Source organism: Mandrillus leucophaeus, unplaced genomic scaffold (genome assembly GCF_000951045.1).
Source record: "Mandrillus leucophaeus isolate KB7577 unplaced genomic scaffold, Mleu.le_1.0 Scaffold225, whole genome shotgun sequence".
NCBI lineage: Eukaryota > Metazoa > Chordata > Mammalia > Primates > Cercopithecidae > Mandrillus > Mandrillus leucophaeus.
In genome coordinates this window covers 1,554,423-1,577,651 of record NW_012102310.1, presented here as the reverse complement: position 1 = coordinate 1,577,651, position 23,229 = coordinate 1,554,423, and the positions used below count along the sequence as shown (strand labels likewise).

The 23,229-nt window shown below is 37.3% G+C and overlaps 1 protein-coding gene across 1 annotated transcript in view; it reads right to left on the bottom strand.

Annotated features, from left to right (window-relative positions):
* Nucleotides 1-23,229, bottom strand: part of ZDHHC17 (zinc finger, DHHC-type containing 17) — a 95,000-nt gene that overhangs the window by 56,141 nt on the left and 15,630 nt on the right. The window lies entirely within an intron of this gene.

Below are 23,229 nucleotides of genomic sequence, written 5' to 3'. Positions count from 1 at the left end.
TTTTTTTTTTTGAGATGGAGTCTCACTCCGTCGCCCAGGCTGGAGTGCAGTAATGCAATCTCAGTTCACTACAACCTCCGCCTCCCTGGTTCAAGCGATTCTCCTGCCTCAGCCTCCTCAGTAGCTGAGACTACAGGCGTGTGCCACCACACCCGGCTAAATTTTTGTATTTTTAGTTGAGACAGGGTTTCACCATGTTAGCCAGGATGGTGTGGATCTCCTGACCTCGTGATCCGCCCGCCTCAGCCTCCCAAAGTGCTGAGATTACAGGCAGGAGCCACTGTGTGTGTGTGGCCAAGTCTACACTCTTTGGGGAAAAAGCTTGTTCAAAGAGATCTACCCATTTCACACATTCTCAAGCTAAAAAAATCTGTAAGATCAGAAACAAGTAACAACTTAGCAACTGAGGTTAATCTTCAGCTCCATAGAACTCTCTTACCTCATCATCAAATCAACTCATTCTCTCTGACCAATTTTTCTATTATTCTAGTATGACCCACAGCTCTAACACTCTACTTTTAAAACCTTCATCACATGCACCACTCTATTCCTCAAATAAACTCTAAGGTCCTAAAGGAAGGAACCTATGGATATTGTTTTTCTATTATTCTCAGATACCACCTTTCCTAAAACTCTTTCATGCGCCCAGCTACCATTAAATGATTAAGGAACGGAGCAGTGCTGATAAGAGTAAATCTGCTTGAATAGGCCTAAAAATGTCAATATCCTTTTAAAAAGGTTTTATATAAAAATCTATACATATAACATTTAATTTACATAAAAATTTATGACAGTTTCAAAGAATATTACATCCATTCAAAGCTTACATGCTGTAATTTTCTATCAAAAATACAAAATTTGCTATATACAGTCAATTTCCCCAATATAACATAACACTAAAATACAATTGTTTCTTTTATATAAAAACAGAAAAACTGAGTTTGTTCAGCTCCAATAACATCTGTTGAAACTGCTGTGTTTCTGATATTTTTCACAAACATATGTGTAAATATAAATAAAAGGAAAAATCATAAAATATTTGGAAAGAAATCCTTAGAACACTACATGCTCTCTCGCCTCTGATAAACCACCTTCCACTGATACTTAATCATACAAAGTTAAGAGTATTTTACTAGTGGAAAAAGCTATTTAGCTTACTCTAGCCATTCAAATAGTGTGGGAAGTTCTAAAACTCATTCGTTTGAACCATAAATTTAGAAGACTATCAATCTGAATATTTTCAATGAAAAAGAATTTAAAAGTTTCACACAAACAAATTCTGCATAGCATATAATCTTTCAGCAAGTAAATGCTTAGTTCCTTATCAAAATGCTATAGCCAATGTTAAAATACCTCAGGAATAATTATATATCCACATTAGTAGAAGAAAGGAAATATACATCATTCTTAAGCCAAGATTCACAATATACCGCAGATAGTTCACTAAATGATTTTTTAAGAGTTTATTCTCAAACTCCATTAAAATAGAATAGCTTAAGTAGGCTTAGTATTTTGAGTACATACAATGTTCTGAATAACTAACAAAGCAAGCCAATACACAAGACCTATCCATTTAATTTCTTTAAATCTTTTCTATTTAATTTCTCCACAGAATTCCAGTTTTCAATCTGTCTATGCTCTATATTCAGTGGGGTAAAGAAAAATACTTCTAAGCCAGTAAGACTTTCTTATTTCTAAATTTTCTTTTCTGATTCTAGTCTCTCCAACCACAGGGAAAATAATTTTTTAACCTTCAACTTTGACATCTATATGGCTGTAAGATACCTGAAAAAGAATAAAAACTTCATCACAGCTTTCAGGGAGAATGGAATAATATAACCAACAAAACATGTATTGAGAGCCTGTTATACATAAAGCTCTCTACAATGAACACCAGGACCCCATCCAGGATAGGGTAAGACATGTGCAATGTTAAAGAGAGTGTCAAAAAACTCAGTAATCAAGATCAACAACAAAAACAACATTTTAATGGAATATTTTTAAAACAAAACCAATGCAACACACACACACACACACACACACACACACACACACACGAACCAAACATCAACATTTTAAAACAGAGACAGCATCAAAATCACTAACTCTTCCTTTTGCACCAGGCTCCACTATGGCTCAGAGCATCACTGTGCATGTATACAGAATATAGCCTGTCATCCTGAAGGACTTCCAATCCAGAATGGAAAGACAAAGTAGGGAAGAAAAATAAGTCAAATATTATAAGCAAGAGCCTTCCAATAATAAGTAAAACACAGATGAGGACAACATAATATCCAAAAGGTAATAACATAACTTGAAACAACTTTGAATTTGAAAATGTGCTACAGCAAAATGCTATTCTTTTTTACTATGGACAAATACACTGCTTTTACATACAAATAATATTAATAGAATAAAAATAAGTATCTTTCTGAGGATTACTATCATAAAGTTTTCAAGTTAACTTTAATTTTATTTTCATGCCCAGAGACCTCACTTACTGTACATAATGATTAAATTGTATTCTCAGTTTGTTTCACTGACATTGCCAAATGTGAGCTTACAAATGTTACTGGAAATTAGACTTTTTTTCCAGTAACATATTAAAATTAACCAATATCAGTATCTGCTTTGTGCCACCTATAAGGTTGTTTTTATTTCTTTAGTAAAAGGTATCTGATTTTTTAAAAGATGCCTTTAACTAAACATATCTCGAATAATTCTAGAGCGGCAGAGCTATACTCACTAAAGAAAAGGTGTATAAGAAAATCTCCAACCTGCTTTATTACCAAATTTTGTAATAAAGAACTTTCTCACTTTTAAACAGACTGGATACTGGTTTATCTCTAGGACTAGTACCTTGTCAATGTGACAAATGACAACACTCTATCAAGATAACCACAACTATCAATAGGCCTAGGAGTAACAGTTCTAATTTAAAAACATATTTTTAACATGTTCATATAAATAAGCATATCTAACAAATGTAGATAATAATTTTAAGTTAAAAATTTGCTATTATATATTAAATATATTTTCAACATACAAATATTTAGTTAATTCAATTCTTTAAAATCCTGTACTTTTTCCTCAATGTTAATGGAAACCAAGAAGCAGTTTAATTGCTATCTCTACCAAAAAAAGCAAGATTAATTTTAAAATATATATATGGGTCATTGTAACTTTTAAGAATACAGTAATTCCATTAGAAGCAGTTTCGTATAACAGAAAAAAAATCCTTGACTGAGAGGCTAATGAACTGAAAGTCTGCCACTCCCCTACCTAGGGTACACCTAGCAAGTCAATTAACTGCTATAGGGTACAGATCTCTCTTTTGTAAAAAGGGATGAATAAAATAAGCAAAAAGTTCCTCTGAGGTGCCTCAAGGTAAGAGTGGAAGAGCTCAGAGATTGCAAACTCCACACATTCATTCCCTTCTTTTGAGGCAGAGCTTCACTCTGTCACCCAGGCTGGAGTGCAGTGGCATGATGTCAGCTCACTGCAACCTCTGCCTCCCAGGTACAATCGATTCTCCTGCCTCAGCCTCCTGAGTAGCTGAGACTACAGGCGTACACCACCATGCCTGGCTGATTTTTGTATTTTTAGTACAGACAGGGTTTCACCATGTTGGCCAGGCTGGTCTCAAACTCCTGGCCTCATGTGATCCGCCACTTTGGCCTCCCAAAGTGCTGGAATTACAGACGTGAGCCACTGCACTCAGCCTCATTCCCATCTTAAACAAAGCACTTCGTTATTTGTTTTTAGATACTGGGTATTAAAAACTTTAAGCAAATTAAATTTAGCATAGTTTATCTGAGCAAAGGACAACTCATGAATCTGACAACACTAAACTAGAAGAGGTTCAGAGAGCTCAGCTTCAGAGCATGAGCGCAGGGTTTCTACAGGCTGAACTTGGAAGCAAAGCAATTACTTGATTAGCCATACTAGCTATGCATTTGCCTTATTGGATCATGATTCAGTAGAAGGTCCTAAGTTAGAGGTTAGTTGGCGATCTCCAACTGATAAAGTCTCTAGAGAGACTTAAGTTTCACGTCACTGTTTTCACTGAATTGGGTTTGGGTTTGCTTACGTACGACCCCAGGACATGCAGCTTTATACAAGATTTCTTCAATTAAAGGTTTAGCTGCTTTCTAAAAAAAAAAGTTCTGAAACTTCTAGATTAGACACTCTCCAAGTTCTAAGGGGAACATACAATGATTTCATATATTTTAAAAAATTATAGCCACTTGGAAGATTCTTAACATTATCTACTTGATAGTCATAAGGCTTTTTGTTTGTTTGTTTGTTTGAATAGCCATGGCTTTGAAGAGAACTGAAAGAAGAGAAATTACCTCCAAAATCTGCTACTATAGGTAGCAGACAATAGACAGGAATAGTAGACAGGAATGGGAAGCATTGGGACAAGCTGAGCTGTGATGAACACTGCGGCTAAGAGAAATCAACATGACGAGACTCGATCTCTAGGCTTTCTCGGGCGCAGGGGCTCACGCCGGTACTCCCAGCACTCTGGGAGGCTGAGGCGGGCAGATCACGAGGTCAAGAGATTGACACCATCCTGGCTAACATAGTGAAACCCCGTCTCTACTAAAAATACAAAAAATTAGCCAGGTGTCGTGGCTCGTGCCTGTAGTCCCAGCTACTCTGGAGGCTAAGGCAGGAGAATGGTGTGAACCCGGGAGACGGAGCTTGCAGTCAGCCGAGATCGCGCCACTGCACTGCGCTCCAGCCTGAGCGACAGAGCGAGACTCCGTCTCAAAAAATAAATAAACAAACAATAAAACAAACAAAAGCAAACATATAAAGCTCCTTTTAAGAAAATTATTTCACCCCAAATTACATTTGCAAAATAAAGGCATTTTGCTACAGCCATAGAAATTGGGGGGGGGGGGGAAATTGGCAACAAAGGAAAACCTAAGGTAGTGATTTCTTCTAAATTATAGGGATATCATAAGGATTTTTAAAGGAATGCTTATTGTTTATAATAAAAAGAGGGCATAAGCATAAAAATACATAACCAAGTGAACAACAAATGGCAAGAAAAACCAGTTTCCCCTACAAAATCATAAAATAACTCTTCTAAAATGTAATTAGTTAACAGTACCAGCAGATGGCACTATACTCAAGACAGACTCTTACAACCTACCTGAAACACCATGTTTTCTCGGCTTTTATTACTTTTAATTGACACATAATAATTGTACGTATTTATGGGATACAGTGTGATATTTCAAAACATGTATACAATTTACAATGACCAAAACAGGATAATCAGCATATCCATCACCTCAAAATTGATCATTTCTTTGTGTTGGGAACACTCAAAATCTGTGCTTCTAAATTTGAAAATATACAATAAATTGTTACTTAGTCACTCTGTAGTACTATAGAACACTAGGACTTATTCCTCCTAACTAGCTGTACTTTTATATCCATTAACCAACCTTTATCCCCCTCCTCCTCTTTCCTGCCTCTAGTAACCACTATTCTACTCTCTACTTCTGAGATTAACTTCTTTAGCTTTCATGTATGGGTGAGAACATAAGGTATTTATCTTTGTGATGAACTGTCTTTCACGAAAGACTGAACAAAACTGATTTAGGAAAACATTTGGGAAAATATTCATCAACCTTAGCTTCCTTAAATAATGGTTTTCACTTCATTTCCTTCTAACATTAATCCGTATCTATACATGTATGTGTAACAATATATGTATTGTATTGTATGTAGTGTATTGTAATGTCTTTCCCCGGACATCTGATGAATATTTATTTATTCATTTATTTAGAGATAGATAAGAGTCTCGCTCTGTCACCCAGGCTGAAGTGCAGTGGTATTATCTTGGCTCGCTGCAACCTCCACCTCCTGGGTTCAACTGACTCTCCTGCCTCAGTCTCCAGAGTAGCTGGGACTACAGATGAGTGCCACCAAGCTCAGCTAATTTTTGTATTTTTAGTAGAGACGGGGTTTCACCACGTTGGCCAGGCTGGTCTCAAACTCCTGACCTGAAGTGATCCACCCACCTCGGTCTCCCAATGGGATTACAGGTGTGCTCCACCGCACCCAGCCTGATGAACACTTAAGCACATGCCTATATGCATGTGTTTCTCTCCTCTTCCTATCTCTTTACAAATAAGCTTCATTTTGTATGAGTTCTAGATTTACAAAAACAATGTCGAGAGTAGTTCTCATATTCCCCACGCTGTTTCGCCTATTATCAACAGCTAACAGTATGATACATTACCTTTAAAGAACCAATATTGATACACTATTATTAACTAAGTCCATACTTCGAGCAGAGTTCATTAGTTTTTGTCTAATGTCCCTTTTGTTCCAGGATCCCATCCAGGATACCACCTTACACGTAGTTCTCATGGTTCCCTAGGTTACTCTTGGCTGTGACGCCTCTCAGACTTTCCTTGTTTTTGATGACCTTGACGGTTTTGAGAATAACTAGTCAGGTATTTTGTAGAACGATCCTCAACTGGATTTCTTTGATTTTTTTTTTCTCATTACTAGACTGAAGTTACGTGTTTTAAGGGGGAACTATTGTTTTTAATCTAACCTTATTTGTTTCAGATTTCTTTCAACACTCCTTTACAATCTTTATTTCCCCAAATGTTTATGTATTTTTACATACTCTGTAATCATAGTACTCACACCCTTAATATTCTTCCCTTTTATGTTTCTTTATGCCATTACATATAGTTTCTATAAGTACTGCTTTGAACCGTTAGTCACTCTGCATATACCAATATATACCACTGCATATACCAATGTATCAAAATGTTCTGAAACATTTCCCAATTGCTGAACATTTTTAGGTTATTCTTACATGTCCTAACTGAGCTGAGATTGTGTATTTTAGGCATTCCTCTTCTCTGTCTTCCCCTAACATTCTCTTCACCATTAAACTTTAAGCTATGACAGGGTGGGAATCCTATCTTAATCATTTGTGTATGCCCAGTGCTTAGGACAGAGCCTAGCACAAATAATACTGGTCTCCTTAAATGAAAGAATAAATGGATGAATTTTTCCTCACTACTGAAAAATACTTTAACTCATTTAATATTTCTTCATTTTAACTGGGGTAAACTCCTAGAGACGGATTCTTAAAGGGTATGAATATTTTTATGGCTCTTAACATGGTATCTAAATTGTTTTGCAAAAGAATTATAATCTGAACAGCAATACATGATTAACTATTTCTCCATAAACTCACTAGTACTGGGTGTTATTTTTAAATTCTCCACTACTTAAATAGAGTAAGAAAGACTTGCTGGGCGCAGTGGCTCATGCCTGTAATCCCAGCACTTTGGGAGGCCAAGGTGGGCAGATCACCTGAGGTCAGGAGCTTGAGACCAGCCTGACCAACATGGAGAAATACCATCTCTACTAAAAATACAAAATTAGCTGGGCGTAGTGGCTCATGTCTGTAATCCCAGCTACTCAGGAGGCTCAGGCAGGAGAATCACTTGAACCCAGGAGGCGGAGGTTGAGGTGAGCAGAGATTGTGCCACTGCACTCTAGCCTGGACAACAAGAGCGAAACTCGGTCTCAAAAAAAAAAAAAAAGACTTGCAAATGCAACTTTAAATATATTTTCCTATCCTATTTCATCTTTTGGGAATTACCTGTTCATATCTTTTGGTCATTTTATTGTACTTGACTCCTGAAATTTGCTTAATATATTTGAATTAGACTTTTATATATATATATATGATTAAATATTAATCTTTTTCATACTGATCTAAAGACGTCTGTTCCATGTTTAGAACTGTTCATTTATGCTTTCAATATAATTCAGAGATTATACCCTTTATAGCCACATGTATTAATCTTTTCCTTGTGCTTTTTTGGTTTTCATTTTTATATTTCAATACTGCTACAATTATTAGTGCTATTCATGAAATATTTTCATTTCTCTTCTCAGGCACAAGGTCGAACTGTACACCCTTGGCCCTTTGAAAGATAAGTGTGCCCAAGTGATGGACCATGTGATCTTAACCAATGGAATATGAATAAAAAGGATCTATTGCTTTCAGAGAACAAGTTTAAGAGCCAATATGCAATTCCCCAGTCTTTCTTTCCAACTGCCAAGGAGACTGGCAATCTTCTCGAGAGTAGAGATAATCACTGGATAGAATAGCTACTATCCAACCCACAATGTATGTGTAGCATAAACTACTAACATTTTTTTAAGGGACAGGGTCTCACCATGTTGTCCAGGCTAGAGTATGGTGGCTATGCACAGACGTGATCATCACCCACTATAGCCTCGAACTCCTGGGCTCAAGCAATCCTCCTGTCTCAGCCTCTTGAGTAGCTGGTACTACAGGTGCACACCACCACACTCAGCTAAGCCACTGAAATTTAAGGTTGTTACTGCAGCAAAACAGCTTATCCAGACTAACATGATTCTGAGAGTCGTTTAGTTTGATACACAACTAAATGGATAAATGAATCTATATAAATTTGGGAAATGGATCTATATAAATCATTTTCATTGTATTTTGAAGCTGGTTATAACTAGTATACGGTTTTACTACTAATGTTCACAGATTTATCTTATATGCAGCCACGATGTTAAACTATCATCTCTGATTTTAGATATCTTTGAATATTGTAAGAATACAAGTACTATCAACTCTCCTGCATGCGCGAGAGAAAGAGTGTGTGTGTCTGTGTTTTCACTCCATGGCCGATGCCATTGGCAAAAACATCAAATGCAATATTGGAAAAGTAAAATGAGAATACTTCCTTATTTCCATATTATTTTTCCTCCATTTTTAATACTCAATGTATTTAGTGTTTCTTCATTATAAAGTTGTTCAATCATCCTTATTCAAATATATTCCAGGGAATACATAACACTGTATATGGATTAATATGCCCACTTGATTGGGCATAAAAATGCCAACAGGCTCTTACATTATAGAATATGGCCAATTTAATATTTCATTTGAGATTCTCAATTTCATCCTGTAAAGATTATGACTAGTATTATTTTTATGTATCTCCTAGTTGATAATATTATGAAAGTGACCTTTACTCTTCCCCTTGACCTCCCTTCTCCACCACAGGCCAACTGTTCTTATCAGCAGCCTACACTCAAGTCGTGGCCACATTTCCACTAGGTCCCAGAAAACTAGGGCAGACATAAAATGACTCTGGAAAATTCCAAGGAAAAAGCACCTTCTCAGTATTTTAATTTAAGTTGTTTTATTTTGGTTTTTTAAATGTTTGCATCAAGTGCATGTGTAAATTATTTAAATGTAATTACCAAAATGTAATTTGAATGGCAAAGAAACATAGCTGAAAATCCTAAAAAGTAGTGTAAACTATCTCTTAGAAGAGAAGTGCAAAAACCCCATCTTTGAGAATAAACAAAGACATTTAGGCATCTAGTTCAGCAGGCAACCGAGACCACTCAGGGAGTTTTGAGGAAGGAAGTAACAGAATTAGATATACAATTTTAATAGATCATCTAAAGATTTTTTTTTCCTTTCCACCATTTCCACCATTTATACTTCTGCCTTTCCTGTGCTATTTACTAGAAGGCATTTCTAACTATCAAAATGTCCAAGCCAGAAACATTCAGCTTGGTGCAGTGGTACATACTTATAATCCCCACAACTCATGAGGCTGAGGAAGGATCACATGAGCCAGGAGTTTGAGACCAGTCTGAGGAACATAGTGAGACTCTGTCTCTAAAAATAAAAATTTAAAAGGCCGGGCACAGTGGTTCACGCCTGTAATCCCAGCACTTTGGGAGGCCATGGTGGGTGGATTGCTTGAGTTTAGGAGTTCAAGACCAATGTGACCAACATGGTAAAACCACATCTCTACTAAAAATACAAAAATTTAGCCAGGCGTGGTGGCAGGTGTGCCTGTAATCCCAGCTACTCAGTGGGCTGAGGCAAGTGATTCACTTCCACCCAGAAGAGGTTGTAGTGAGCCAAGATCGTGCCACTGCAACACAGACTGGATGACAGAGCAAGACACTGTCTCAAAAATAAATAAATAAAAATAAAAATAAAAAAATTAGCTGGGCTTGATGGCATGCACCTGTAATCCCAGCGACTCAGGAGGCTGTGATGGGAGGATCACTTGAGCCTACAGTAAACTGTGATCACACCACTGCACTCCTGGGCAACAGAGCAAGACCCCAGCTCTTCAAAAAAGAAAAAAAAAAGAAAACTCATTCCCCCTTGATTCTTTATCCCACAGCTTCAAATATTCACCAAGTCACAATCCTTCTTTCCTCAAAACAAATCCATCCCTTCCTCTGTATTAATATTCTCACAAATGGTCTACCCATATTACTGTCCCTATCACTCCCTTACTTAAAATCCTTAAAATCATACATATAGGGTAAACAGAGTACATTTCAGCAATCATACAAAATCCTTCATGAAGTGGTCCCAATTTGCTTTTTCCAGCTTTAGTATCCACCGTTCCCTTGAACACATCCTACACATTTACGTACACCAGTCATTCCAAGAAGTCATGTACTTTTAAAAACCTCAGTATCTTTGTGCTCATGTTAGCTATTCTACTTAAAAGACACACCCCATCTCAGGCTCAGGCAAACCTTTACAAATTACAATTCAATTCACAATTCAAGAGTCACCATAGCCTTCTTTGTCCCAGGCAGTTAAATGACCTATTTTGTGTGCCCCTGTGCTATGCAAATAAATTATTACAGAGGACTAAGGATGGTGGACAATAATTTTTTCAAGTTTACAATGGGTTTATCAGGACATAACCACCATCATAAGTAGAGAAGTATCTGGACTTACAATGGTTCAACTTATAATTTTTAACTTTATGATGGATTTAACAGAGTATTAAATGCATTTCTGACTTATGATGAATTTAGGGGGATGTGGTCCCATCGTAAGGTGAGGCGTATGAGGGGACCTCAAAAAGTTTGCAGAAAAAAATGGAATCAAAAGATTAAAAATATAAACTTCACTTCTCAACATAATAAAGCCCCATCAAGTTCAAGACACTTTTGTAAATGATATCAGACATTTAGTCCATCCCTAAAAAACTGAAGGTCCTGAGAATTTAACCACGTCAATGCAATATTTTTCACATTATTACCTGAAAAAAATGGGTGCCCTTTAAAGATTTTTTAAGATTAGGGAACAAAAAGAAGTTAGAAGGAGCTAATTCAGAACTGTAAGGTGGATATCTAATGATTTCTCATTGAAACTCCCCAAATTGTCCTTTTTGATGACAGAAATTAGTAGGAGCATTGTCACAGTAGAGAAGGACTCTCTGGTAAAGCTTTCCCAGGCATTTTCTCTGCTAAAGCTTTGGCTGGCCTTCTCATAATAAGCAGATGTTGTCATTCTTTGGCACTCCAGAAAATAAACAAGCAAAATGCCTTGAGCATCCAAAATTCTGTTACCACAACCTTTACTCCTGACTTTTTGCTTTTGCTTTGAGTAGACCACTGGTAGCCATTGCTTTGATTGTGCTTTGTCTTCAGGATCATACTGGTAAAGACATGTTCATCTCCTGTTACAATTCTTCAAATAAATGCTTCAGGATCTTGATTAAAAACTCTGCTCTTGTCTGCAGCCAGTGTGTATGCAAGGGTTTTCGCACCCATCTTGTGGAAAGTTGGCTCAACCTCTTCAGTCAGAATTGTATAAGCTGAACCAGTTGAGATGTCTCTGGTGTTGCTTCTTGTTTCTGCTGTTAATCCTCTACCCTGTTCAATTAGGGCATGAACAAGATGAATTTTTTCCTCACAAATTGACGTCGATGGTCTTCTGCTGCTGGCTTCATCTTCAACATCATCTTATCCTTTCTTAAAACAAGTTATCCATTTATAGACAGCTGATTTGTTTGGGGCATTGTCCCCATAAACTTTCACAAAGCATCAATGATTTCACCATCTTCTACCCGAGCTTTACCATAAATATGATGTTTGTTCTTGTTTCGATTTTAGTAGAATTCATGTTGCTCTGACAAGGGCTCTTTTCAAACTGATGTCTTATCCTTCTTAATGCCTCAAACTAGATCTGGTTTAGACATGTTACAACAAGTTAGTTAAAAGTTTATTTTGGTGCAAAAAAAATTTGAAATCCACATACAGATTTTTCATAATACACATTTTCCATGAACTTTTTGAAACCTGTATATATTGTGTGGTGGTATATGTGCTAGTTTAGTATTGCTCTAATAAATTACCACAAACTTAGTGGTTTAAAACAACACGAATTCATTATCTTACAGTTCTGGAGATCAGAAGTCCAAAATCATCACTAGACTAATGTCAAAATGTCAGCAGGGCCACACACTCTGCTCCCTCCAGAGGCTCTAGGGGAGAATCTGTTCCTTGCCTCTTCTACCCCTCTTGCATACTGGCATAATTAAGGCCAACATTTTCAAATCTCTCTCCACTGTTTTTACATTGCCTTCTCCTCTGTGTATATGTTCAAATCTCCCTCTACCTCCTTCTTACATGGATATATGTGATTACATTTAGGGCTCAGCTAACCAAAATAATCCCTCCATCTCAAGATACTTAATTATCTCTGTAAAAACTCTTTTTCCTGATAAGGTAACATTTATAGGTTCCAGAGATTAGGACCTGATATCTTTGGGAAACCATTATTGTGCCTACTAACGGATGAAAATAAGAGTGGAGAAGTGAGAAGAGATAAAATCTGTATTCCATGGTGATATGGTTTGGCTCCGTGTCCCCATCCAAATCTCATCTTGAATTGTATTCCCCAGGTATTGAGGGAAGCACCTGATGGGAGGTGACTGGATTATGGGGGCAGTTTCCACCATGTTGTTCTCATGATAATGAGTTCTCATGAGATTTGACGGTTTCATAAGCGTTCGACAGTTCCTCCTTCATGTACCCCTCTCCTCTTTCCTGCCACTACATAAGACATGCCTGCTTCCCCTTCCACTATGATTGCAAGTTTCCTGAGGCCTCCCCAGCCATGTGGCACTGTGACTCAATTAAATATCTTTCCTTTATAAATCACCCAGTCTCGGGTATTTCTTTATAGCGGTGTGACAACAGACTAACACACATGGCTGGAGCTTTGTAGTTTTCTCTTAGCTATCAAATACCCTCAATCATGGGAGACGCCTAACCTTGGGGTCTCTCTTGAAGGACATTTTGAGAGATCTGAAATTCACCCTGTGGGGACTAACTTTCTACTTGACCAAACTTTAGTCAGGCTCCTCTGAGCCCTCTTCTCAACTAGGCCTCAATGTTGGCCCTTGCCATTTGGGGGCCTGCATATCCCAATTTTTGTAAGAATTCTGCTAAGTCAATTAGAGAGAATTCCCCACCCTCAGTATCTGATGACCTTGGCCTGCTTGACCAGGCAGGCCAAGGTCATCAGATACTGAGGGTGGGGAATTGTGTTAAGTTGTTTTAGCAAGAATCCCCTGCCCTTGATGTCTTCTCTTGGTAATTTTCCATCTGTTAACACCCCTCATTCTGCTTGTTGACTATAAATCCCCACCTGTCCTTGCTGTATTTGGAATTCAGTCCAGTTCTATACTGAGGTATCTTTTCCACTATTGCAAAGTTCCTGAATGAAATCTGCTGTTTACCACTTCAGTCACTGTCCAGTTCTGAATTTCTCTGACAAGACTTCCCTCTGTAACATTCTCTGGTACAAACGAAACATTCTCCAGCACAATTCTTAAAACTCTTCCTCAGCTCCTACTCCAGTGGCACATACCTGAGGTTGTGTCTGCTGAGGAGGCAACTTTCTTTGTTAAGTTTCTTTCAAGATGGCACTAGACTGAACAGCCTCTCAAGTGTTTGCCTGGCCCAAAGGAAACGCTCTTGTTTCAATATCACCAGACACATAGCGAAAGTCCTCTCTTCCAGCTTCTCCACTGTGAAGCTATTTTATATATCTGTTACCTTTATTCTTCTCCAGGAATGCAGCAGCAGGCCCCAGTCTCTGGGTCTCCCATAATTCCAGGAGACCCAAATCACACTTTTCCCAAGAATTCTCTAACACTTACTCAGGTAATATTCCAGAGAGGAGGCCTAACTATTTTCTGCAACCCAGGAGGTATCCAGCTAAAGGACCATCTTCCTTCCTGAAAAGTCCCCCAATCTCTCAGAGAAATTGTTTTTCACCCACAGGGAAGATAATATAAAAACTACAGCACTCCATTTTGAGCTGATATCTCTTCAAAGAATCCTTCCTCACATTAAATTCTTTTTTTATCTTGTATAGGCTGGAGGTGCTAAAGTTCCAGAACAAATCATGGCCACTTGCCAACAAATTCAACACCATCTCTTTATAACGCAGGGAACCTTTATCAGTTACTATCCTTAGCTTTAGGCTCCAGGAAAAATGCTAAGGTGACAAAAAAAAGACCCACTTAACACTCAGTTATATACAAATACATCATACAGTACTTATCCTATCACACCTAGAATTTTTCAGTTAACATTACATTTTTGAGATTTATCTGTGCTGATACATGTAGCTCTACTTTATTCAATGTCATTGCTAAATGGTATTACATTACATGAATAAGTCAGATATATTCTCCTACTGTCTTAGTCCACTTTGTGTTGCTATAATAGAATACTACGGACTGGGTAATTTGTAAAGAAAATAAAGTATTTCTTACAGTTCTGAAGGCTGAGTAGTCCAAGGTGAAGGGGCCCACATCTGGCAAGGCCCTTCTTGCTGCATCATCCCATGGTGGAAGGTGCAAGGGCAAGAGAGCATGAGAGAGCAAACAAGAGAGGACTAAACTCGCTTTTAGAACAACCCACTCTCGAATAACAAACTCACTCTCTTGATAAGGACATTAATCCATTCATGAAGGCAGAGCCCTCTTAGCCTAATCACCTCTGAGCAGTCCCACATCTTAATACCATCACAATGGCAATTAAATTTCAACATGAGTTTTAGGGGAGACATTCAAAACAAAGCACCTATTAAAATACAAGTCGTGGGGGGAGTGGAGAGGGATAGCATTAGGAGATATACCTAATGTAAATGACGAGTTAATGGGTGCAGCACATCAACATGGCACATGTATACATATGTAACAAACCTGCACGTTGTGCACATGTACCCTAGAACTTAAAGTATAATAAAAGAGTCAACAAACAAACAAACAAATAAATAAATGAAATACAAGTCACTTACACTTTTTGCTACTACAAACCATATTGCAATGAACAATCTTATATGGGTCTCATCTGTGAAAGTTTCTCTAGAGTAAGTACATATTAGTATTAATAGAACTTATGAGTATCTTCAACTATCTTTCAAGGTAGTAGTAACAATTTACGCTCTCACTAGCAATGTGTGAGTTCTCTTTCACTATACTTGGATTTATCAGACTTCTTAATTTGGGGAGATCCAATGGCTACCAAATTTTATCTTGTTTGATTTGTATTTCCCTGAAGAAAAGTGAAGAAGTTGATCAAAGAGAGATGAACTACATCAATGCTATTGAAAAGTCAGGAAGAATGAAGACTGCAAGTAATCATTAGATTTAACAATACAGAGGTCACATTACTTTGAAAGTGGGGCACATGTTAGACTGCAGTTGACTTAAGAAAAGATGGGAGAAAAGGAACTGGGAACAGCAAGTACAGAAAACTTTTTAAGAATTTTACTACAAAGAAGTTGGGCTAGTAGCCAGAAGTGACATGGAATCAAAGAAAAATAAAGTTTTTTATTTTGCTTTTGTTTTCTAAGATGAGAGAAATTATCACTAACAGAAATGATCTGGTAGAGCCAAAACTAATGATGTTATAAGTGTAGAGAACTGCTGGAGAGGTATCCTTAAGTGGGCATGAGGAGACAGAAATTAGTGTAACCAAACATGTACAGTATCTTTTATGCTGGAAACTACAAAACACCAATAAAAGAAGTCAAAGAATATCTAAATAAATAAGGAGGCATGCCATAATGACGGACTGGAAATTTTAACATGGTAAAAACTGCCAATTCTCCAACTGACATATAAATTTAATATCAGAATCCCAGCAAGTAGACAATAGACAAGTTTAACCTAAAATTTACATAGTTAGTAAAAGAAAACAAATAGCTAAAACTATTTTGAAAGAGATGAATAAAGTGAGAAGAAGCAAACTACTAAACTTCAAGACCTATTATATAGCTATAGTAATCAAGACTGTGTAGTATTGGCTGAGGGATAGATACATAAATCAATGAAACAGAAGACCCAGAAATAAAAACCACAAATATGCTCAACTGATTTTTTACAACAATGTAAAAGCAATTCGATGGAAGAAATGTTACTAGAGCAGCTGGATATCCATAGGCAAAAAAAAGAAAAAAGAAGCTCAACCTTAATTTTCACACTTTATACAAAAAATAACTCAAAATTAATCATGAACTTGAATGTTAAAAGCAAAATTATAAACCTAAAAAAATAGAAGACAATCTTTGGGATCTCAGGCTAGGCAAAGAAAACTCAGACTTGACACGAAAAGCACAATTCATAAAAAGAAAAATTGGTCAAATAGACTTCATCAAAATTAAAACTCTTGCTCTGAGAAAGACTCTGCTATGAGGCTGATGTGGTTTGGCTGTGCCCCCACCCAAATCTCATCTCGAATTGTAGTTCCCATAATTCCCACCTGTCATGGGAGAGAACCGGTAGGACGTAATCGAATCATGCGAGTGGGTCTTTCTCATGCTATTCTAGTGAGATAGTGAGTAATCTCACAAGACCTGATAGTTTTATAAATGGGAGTTCCCTGCACACACTTTTTTGCCTATCACCATGTAAGACGTGACTTTGCTCCTCCTTGCCTTCTGCCATGATTGTGAGGCCTTCCCAGCCATGTGTAACTGAGAGTCAATTTAACCTCCTTCCTTTATAAATTACCTGGTCTTGGGTATGTTTTTATTAGCAGTGTGAGAACAGACTAATACAAAGGCTGAAAAGACAAGCTACAGACTGGGAGAAAATAATTGCAAATCACAACAAAGTACTAGTGCCTAAGATACATAAACAGCTCTCAAAACTTGACAGTAAAATAAATAATCAACTAGGAAATAGGCAAAAGACACTATTATCGGCTGAAACGTATACCCCCAAAACTCATATGTTGAAGCTCTAACCCCTGTACCTCAGAACAGACTGTATTTGGAGCTAGGGCCTTTAAAGAGGTGATTAAATTAACATGAGGCCATTGGGTGGGCCCTAATTCAATGTGATTACTGTCTTTTTAAAAAGGAGAAAATTTGGATACATAAAGAGATCATGTAAGAGTATGAGAACGCAGCCATCTGCAAGCTAAGGAGAGAGACCTCAGAAGAAACTTGATCTTGGACTTCTAGCCTCCAAAATTGTGGAGAAAAAAATTTTCCATTGTTTAAGTCACCCAATTTGTAGCATTCTGTTATGGGAGCCCTGGCAAAGTCATACAGACATGAAGAGACACTTCGATAAACAAGATATACAAATGGCAAATATGCACATGAAAAAATATTTAACATCATCTGCCATTAGGGAGATGCAAGTTAACATGACAATGACTTATCACTTACCTATAAGACCAGGCTAAAATTAAAAAGTGTCAAAAATTTCTTTATTGTGGTTGCTGACTCAGCATCCATTTTTTAGATCTAACATAAGTTATCTGAAACCCAGCTATAGCCCACCATCTTTGGCCTAGTTAAAACTTCCTGGTCAGGCGCAGTGGCTCACGCCTGTAATCCCAGCACTCTGGGAGGCCGAAGCAGGCAGATCACCTGAGGTCAGGAGTATGAGACCAGCCTGGCCAACATATCGTCAAACCCTGTCTCTAGTAAAAAATACAAAAATTAGCTGGGTGTGGTAGTGCATGCCTATAGTCCCAGCTACTTGGGAAGCTAAGGCAGGAGAGTAGGAGAATCGCTTGAACCCACCGGCAGGCAGAGGTTGCAGTGAGCAGAGATCGCACCACTCTATTCCACCCTGGGTGGGAGTAACACTCTGTCTCAAAAAAAAAAAAAAAAGCTTCCCTTGCCTGTGTGATTGTCTGCAATATAGACTTGTTCATCTCACTGACCAAAAACTCAATATTCCCCACAGCTACTGACCACAATGAAAACCTAATGATCAACACCAGAGTCATGTAAATAAGATCTCCCTTTACGAGTGTTTGCTTTAAACTAGCCAATCCACAACCCCCACAAGAAAGCCTATAGGATAATGCCCATGTACTTTAAAAAAGGCATAGCCCCACCGACAGCCCCTTTTCCCTCTCACTCTTTCTCTCTCTCCCCCCTAACCTAAGCTCCCAGCATCCTTCCTTAAGCTTAACCTCTCTGGGCCCTATGAGTAAATCTCATTTCATTCTGGTTTCATTTCCTCATGTGTCTCACCTGACACACACGCACAAACCTAACTCATCTCCTCAATCCCTGCGAGGGCTCTCCTAGAGAGTGAGGCTACTTGCCTTGTGGCCCTTTCAAAATAGAGACCCCAAGACCAATTAGAAAGTAAATACAACAATAAAAATCATAACAAAGTAACAATACCAAACGCTGGTGAGGATGCAGCTCTCCCTCACCCTCACTCATGTACTGCTGATTGGAATGTAAAATGTACAGCTACTCAGGAAAACAGCTTGTCAGTTTCTTATAAACATTAAGATACAACTACCATATGACCCAGTAATTGCACTCCCAGAGGAAGGAAAATTTATGCTTACGTGAATACTTGTACACAAATGTTTAAAGCAGTTTAATTTCTAATAACCAAAACCTGGAAACAACCCAGATAATCTTCAATGGGTGAATGGTTAACACATCCATACCGTGGGATACTATTCAGTAACAAAAAGGAACAAGGTACTGATACAACAATCTGATGACTCTCCAGAGAATTATGCTGAATGAGAAAACCCAATCCCATAAGGCTACATACTACATGATTCCACTTATATAACATTCTTAAAATTACAAACTAATGGAAATGGAGAACAGGTCAGTGATTGCCAAGAGTTAAGGAGAGGCTAGGGGCTAGAAGGAAGACCACATGGGTATAAAAGGGCAATATCAAGAATCCTTATGGGGAAGGAAAAGTGCTGTATCTTTACTGTATCAATGTTACTTTCCTGGTTGTGCTATTATATACTCTCCTATCCTGTCTTATCCTATCCTGTCCTATCCTATACTACAGTGTCCTATAATTTTGCAAGGTATTACCACTGGGAGAACCAAGGTAAAGGGTACATGAGATATCTCCGTGTTATTTCCTATAACTGCATGTGAATCTACAATTATCTTAAAATTAAAAGTTAAGGAAAAGTTATCAACTTGAACATTTAAAATGTGCACAATTTATCACAAAATATGCCTCAATAAAAAGTTATACAGTAAAAAAATTTTTAATACATACATTTTTTTTAAAAAACTGTCCAGAACAATGCTGTCCAATTGAACTTTCTGTATATAGATTATCGACACGTTCTATAATTCTGTGCTACCTAAAACAACAGCCACTAGCCACACATAGCTAATAAACACTTGAAATGTGACTTGTATAACTGAAAAACTGAATTTTAAATTTTATTCATTTTAATTAAATTTAAACTGCCACATGTCAGTGGTGGTCACCATTGAACAATGCAGGTCCAGACACTACAAACAACAGGGAAGATCGTTATGTGCTAAAATAGAGCTATGTCCAAACTGCATTCAGAAAAATACAGATTTTATAACATAACATTTATGTAAGAAAAACAAGGAAATAAATATACATGAACATGTATGTAAAATATATATTTAAATGTATAAGCACAGAAAATTCTGAGTGTACTCAAAAGTAATATTTACCTGTGAGGAGTGAGAGAAGTTTGTGCTTGCTGGGACAGGGAACTGTGGGACTTTCACCTTGAACTACATATCCTTCTGTACTACTTAAATTTTTTACAATAATCATGTGTCACCTTTAAGGCTTAAAAAAACCCATGCTGAAACTTAAATTTCTGATACCTTTAAAATTATCTATACATTATTCAACAGTATAGAATGAATCAGATGTTAGGATAATAATGTTCAGAAAGTTTAAGTTTACATATGGTCTGCAATGCTAGAAGACTAGATTCTAGTTTGTCAAGAACTTTTTTTTTCCAATTGTACCCTTTTTTGGGACTTGATTACATCAATTATTCAATGAAAAAGGACACAAATAAGGAAAAAAAAGTTTAAATAATGGGAATTTCTGAAATCAAGCTAATTAACCTCTCACAAACAGATGGAAGATTCTGGCTATTTATATTATGAGTGGTCAAAGAGAAAGCAAAATTTCTAAAGAAAACACTGTCTAGAATTTATTCATGATTATATTCACAGAATTAAAAATAAAGATTAATGAATATTTATAATTTCAGTGAAAGAACACAGGGAGGTAAAATTCTAGGGTTAAAAACAGGATTAACAGCAGTGTACATGCTCTCTTAAAATCTTGGAACTGCAGAAAGAAAGTAAAGATTATAAAACAATAGCTAACTCTATCTGCCAGGTATTGTTCTAAATTTTACTTAGAGACAGAATTTCATAAAATCAAAAAATGATATTGATTATAATATGCACCATTACTGTATGTACCACTAAGAAAGAAAATACTGCCAACTGAACTGAATGCTTTTTTATCACTTCAAATTTTTACTTCTACTAATTAAAGGATTATTTACACTAATTGAAAAACATTTTACAGACTTACTTGGATTTTTAAAACATCACTCTTTTGGCTATATCAAAAGGAGATACACAAATCAGTTATTGTATTGCTAAAACTTGTTCATGCTCAAGGTTAGCCTCTTTGGAATCACTGTTCAACTTAGAGTTGTTAATACTATAACAACTTAGAGTTGTTAATTCATCACAATATTGTTTACCAGCCACCAAGAACACTGAAATACAGCATTTCTTAAAAGAATGTCACTATTATCTCTGGGATTTCCTTCTCCAAGCCACTGACACATATTCCACAAGTTTTGACGATTTTCTTGATCTTCTGGAAGTTATCAACAGTTTTCAGAAAACAATCAGTAATCAAACTCCTTTCTAAAATTCTCTTTAAATGGATTGCTAATGAAATGGGGGCAGCAGGTATACAATTGTGCTATCAGGAATAACCACAAAGAGGTCGGGCATGGTGGTCCCAGCACTTTGAGAGGCCAAGGCAGGTGGATTGCTTGAGCCCAGGAGTTCAAGACTAGCCTGGTCAACATGGCAAAACCCTGTCTCTACTAAAAATACAAAAAATTAATCAGGCATGGTGGCACACACCCACAGTCCCAGCCACAGTAAGATCCTGTCTCAGAAAAGAAAAAGAAAAGGAATAACCACAAAGATGCCACATGCACAGGCACTGACAGTCACTATTGCAGTTTGGCTAAAGCAACAGACACCATTAACTATAAGTCACAAATCCCAATTTCAGAGATATTAAAATGTAAAACGTATACAAATTAAAATCTACAAAAGGTATATTAACTCGTTTAATCTCATAAGGACCCTAAGAAGTAGGTATTATTAACCCCACTTTTCAGATAATAAAACTGAGGTACCCAGAAGATTAAGTAATTTGCCCAAGATCATAGAGTTACTAACTGCTGGATGAGGCATTTGAGGTACATTATTCTCCCTGAAATGTATTCCAAAACAGCTGTACTAAGTAGGAGAATGTGGTCCAGTAACAAATCTTTAGAAGAGATTTACAGATAATACAAATGATAGTAGGACTCTTCAAAAATGTTTAAACTTGAGACACCTATAATTTAATCAGCACTATCTGTCCTCTCATCAGCTCTGCCACAGATTTAATACTGAGACTAGTCATCTCCATCCTTATTTACACCTAGGGTTATTTCAACAAGAGACACCCGCTGTCAAAGGCTGCTGGGGGTGGAGGGGGGGCACGTGTGTGTGTGTGTACATATTCCTTTTTTTGAGACAGGGACTCACTCTGTCATCCCGGCTGAAGTGCAGTGGCATGATCACTGCTCACTGCAGCCTCAACCTCCTGGGTTCAGGCAATCCTCCTGCCTCAGCCTCCTAAGTAGCTGGGACTACAGGCATGCATCACCACACCCAGCTAACTCTTTTATTTTTTGTAGAGACAGGGATCCCACTATGTTTCCCAGGCTGGTCTGGAATTGCTAGGCTCAAGCGATCCTCCCACCTCCGCCTCCGAAAGTGCTGGGATTTACAGGTACGAGCCATCACTCAGCCAAAAGTATATTTTACCTTATTAATTTATACTAAGCAAAACAATAGACTGAATAAAAAAATTTCAAAGAGGACTTTTACGGAAATGTAGTTTTATTATTTCAAGTAAAAAGGTTACTAAAAGAAGTGGCCTTAGAGCAACTGCTAAAAATGAATCCTCCCCTAGTTCCTTTAATAACAAGGAAGAACTGATAGTTAACCCTAATAAAGTTTTCCTACTATATTGTAAAAAATAAGTAAAAAATAAATTGTGTTTTGACCTATTCATGTATATGGCAAAGTACATATAAGGATTATGGGCTTGGAAGTAAGAGTTTAGGTTCTAATATAAACTATGACAACTTTCTAATGATGTGAACCTGAGTAAACTACTTCACCTCTCTTGAGTCTGTTTCCTAATCTGTAAACAGCTCAACATATACACTTTGCAGAACTACTGTGAAAAGTAAACGAGCAAAACTTGGAAGCAATTAAGACATTCTTCGGTGGGTGAATGGATCTGATACATCCAGAAAATGAAATATTATTCAGCACTAAAAAGAAACGAACTATGAAGCCATGAAAAGACATGGAGGAACTTTAAATGAATATTACTAAGCCAAAGAAGCCAATCCAAAAGGGTACATACTGCATGATTGCAACTATATGATATTCTGGAAAAAAACAAAACTAAGGAGACAGTAAAAAAAATCAGGGATAGGTGGGAAGGACATATGAATAGGCAGAACACAGATTTTTAAGGCCATGGAACTATTCTATATGGCAACACAATGGCAGACACACATTACTCTTAAAGTGTTAAGAACTGGCCGGGTGCAGTGGCTCACACCTGTAAGCCCAGCACTTTGGGACATCGAGGCAGGCAGATCACCTGAGGTCAGGAGTTGGGAGACCAGCCTGGTCAACACGGTGAAATCCCACCTCTACTAAAAATACAAAAAATTAGCCAGGTGTGGTGGCACGTGCCTGTAGTCCCAGCTACTCGGGAG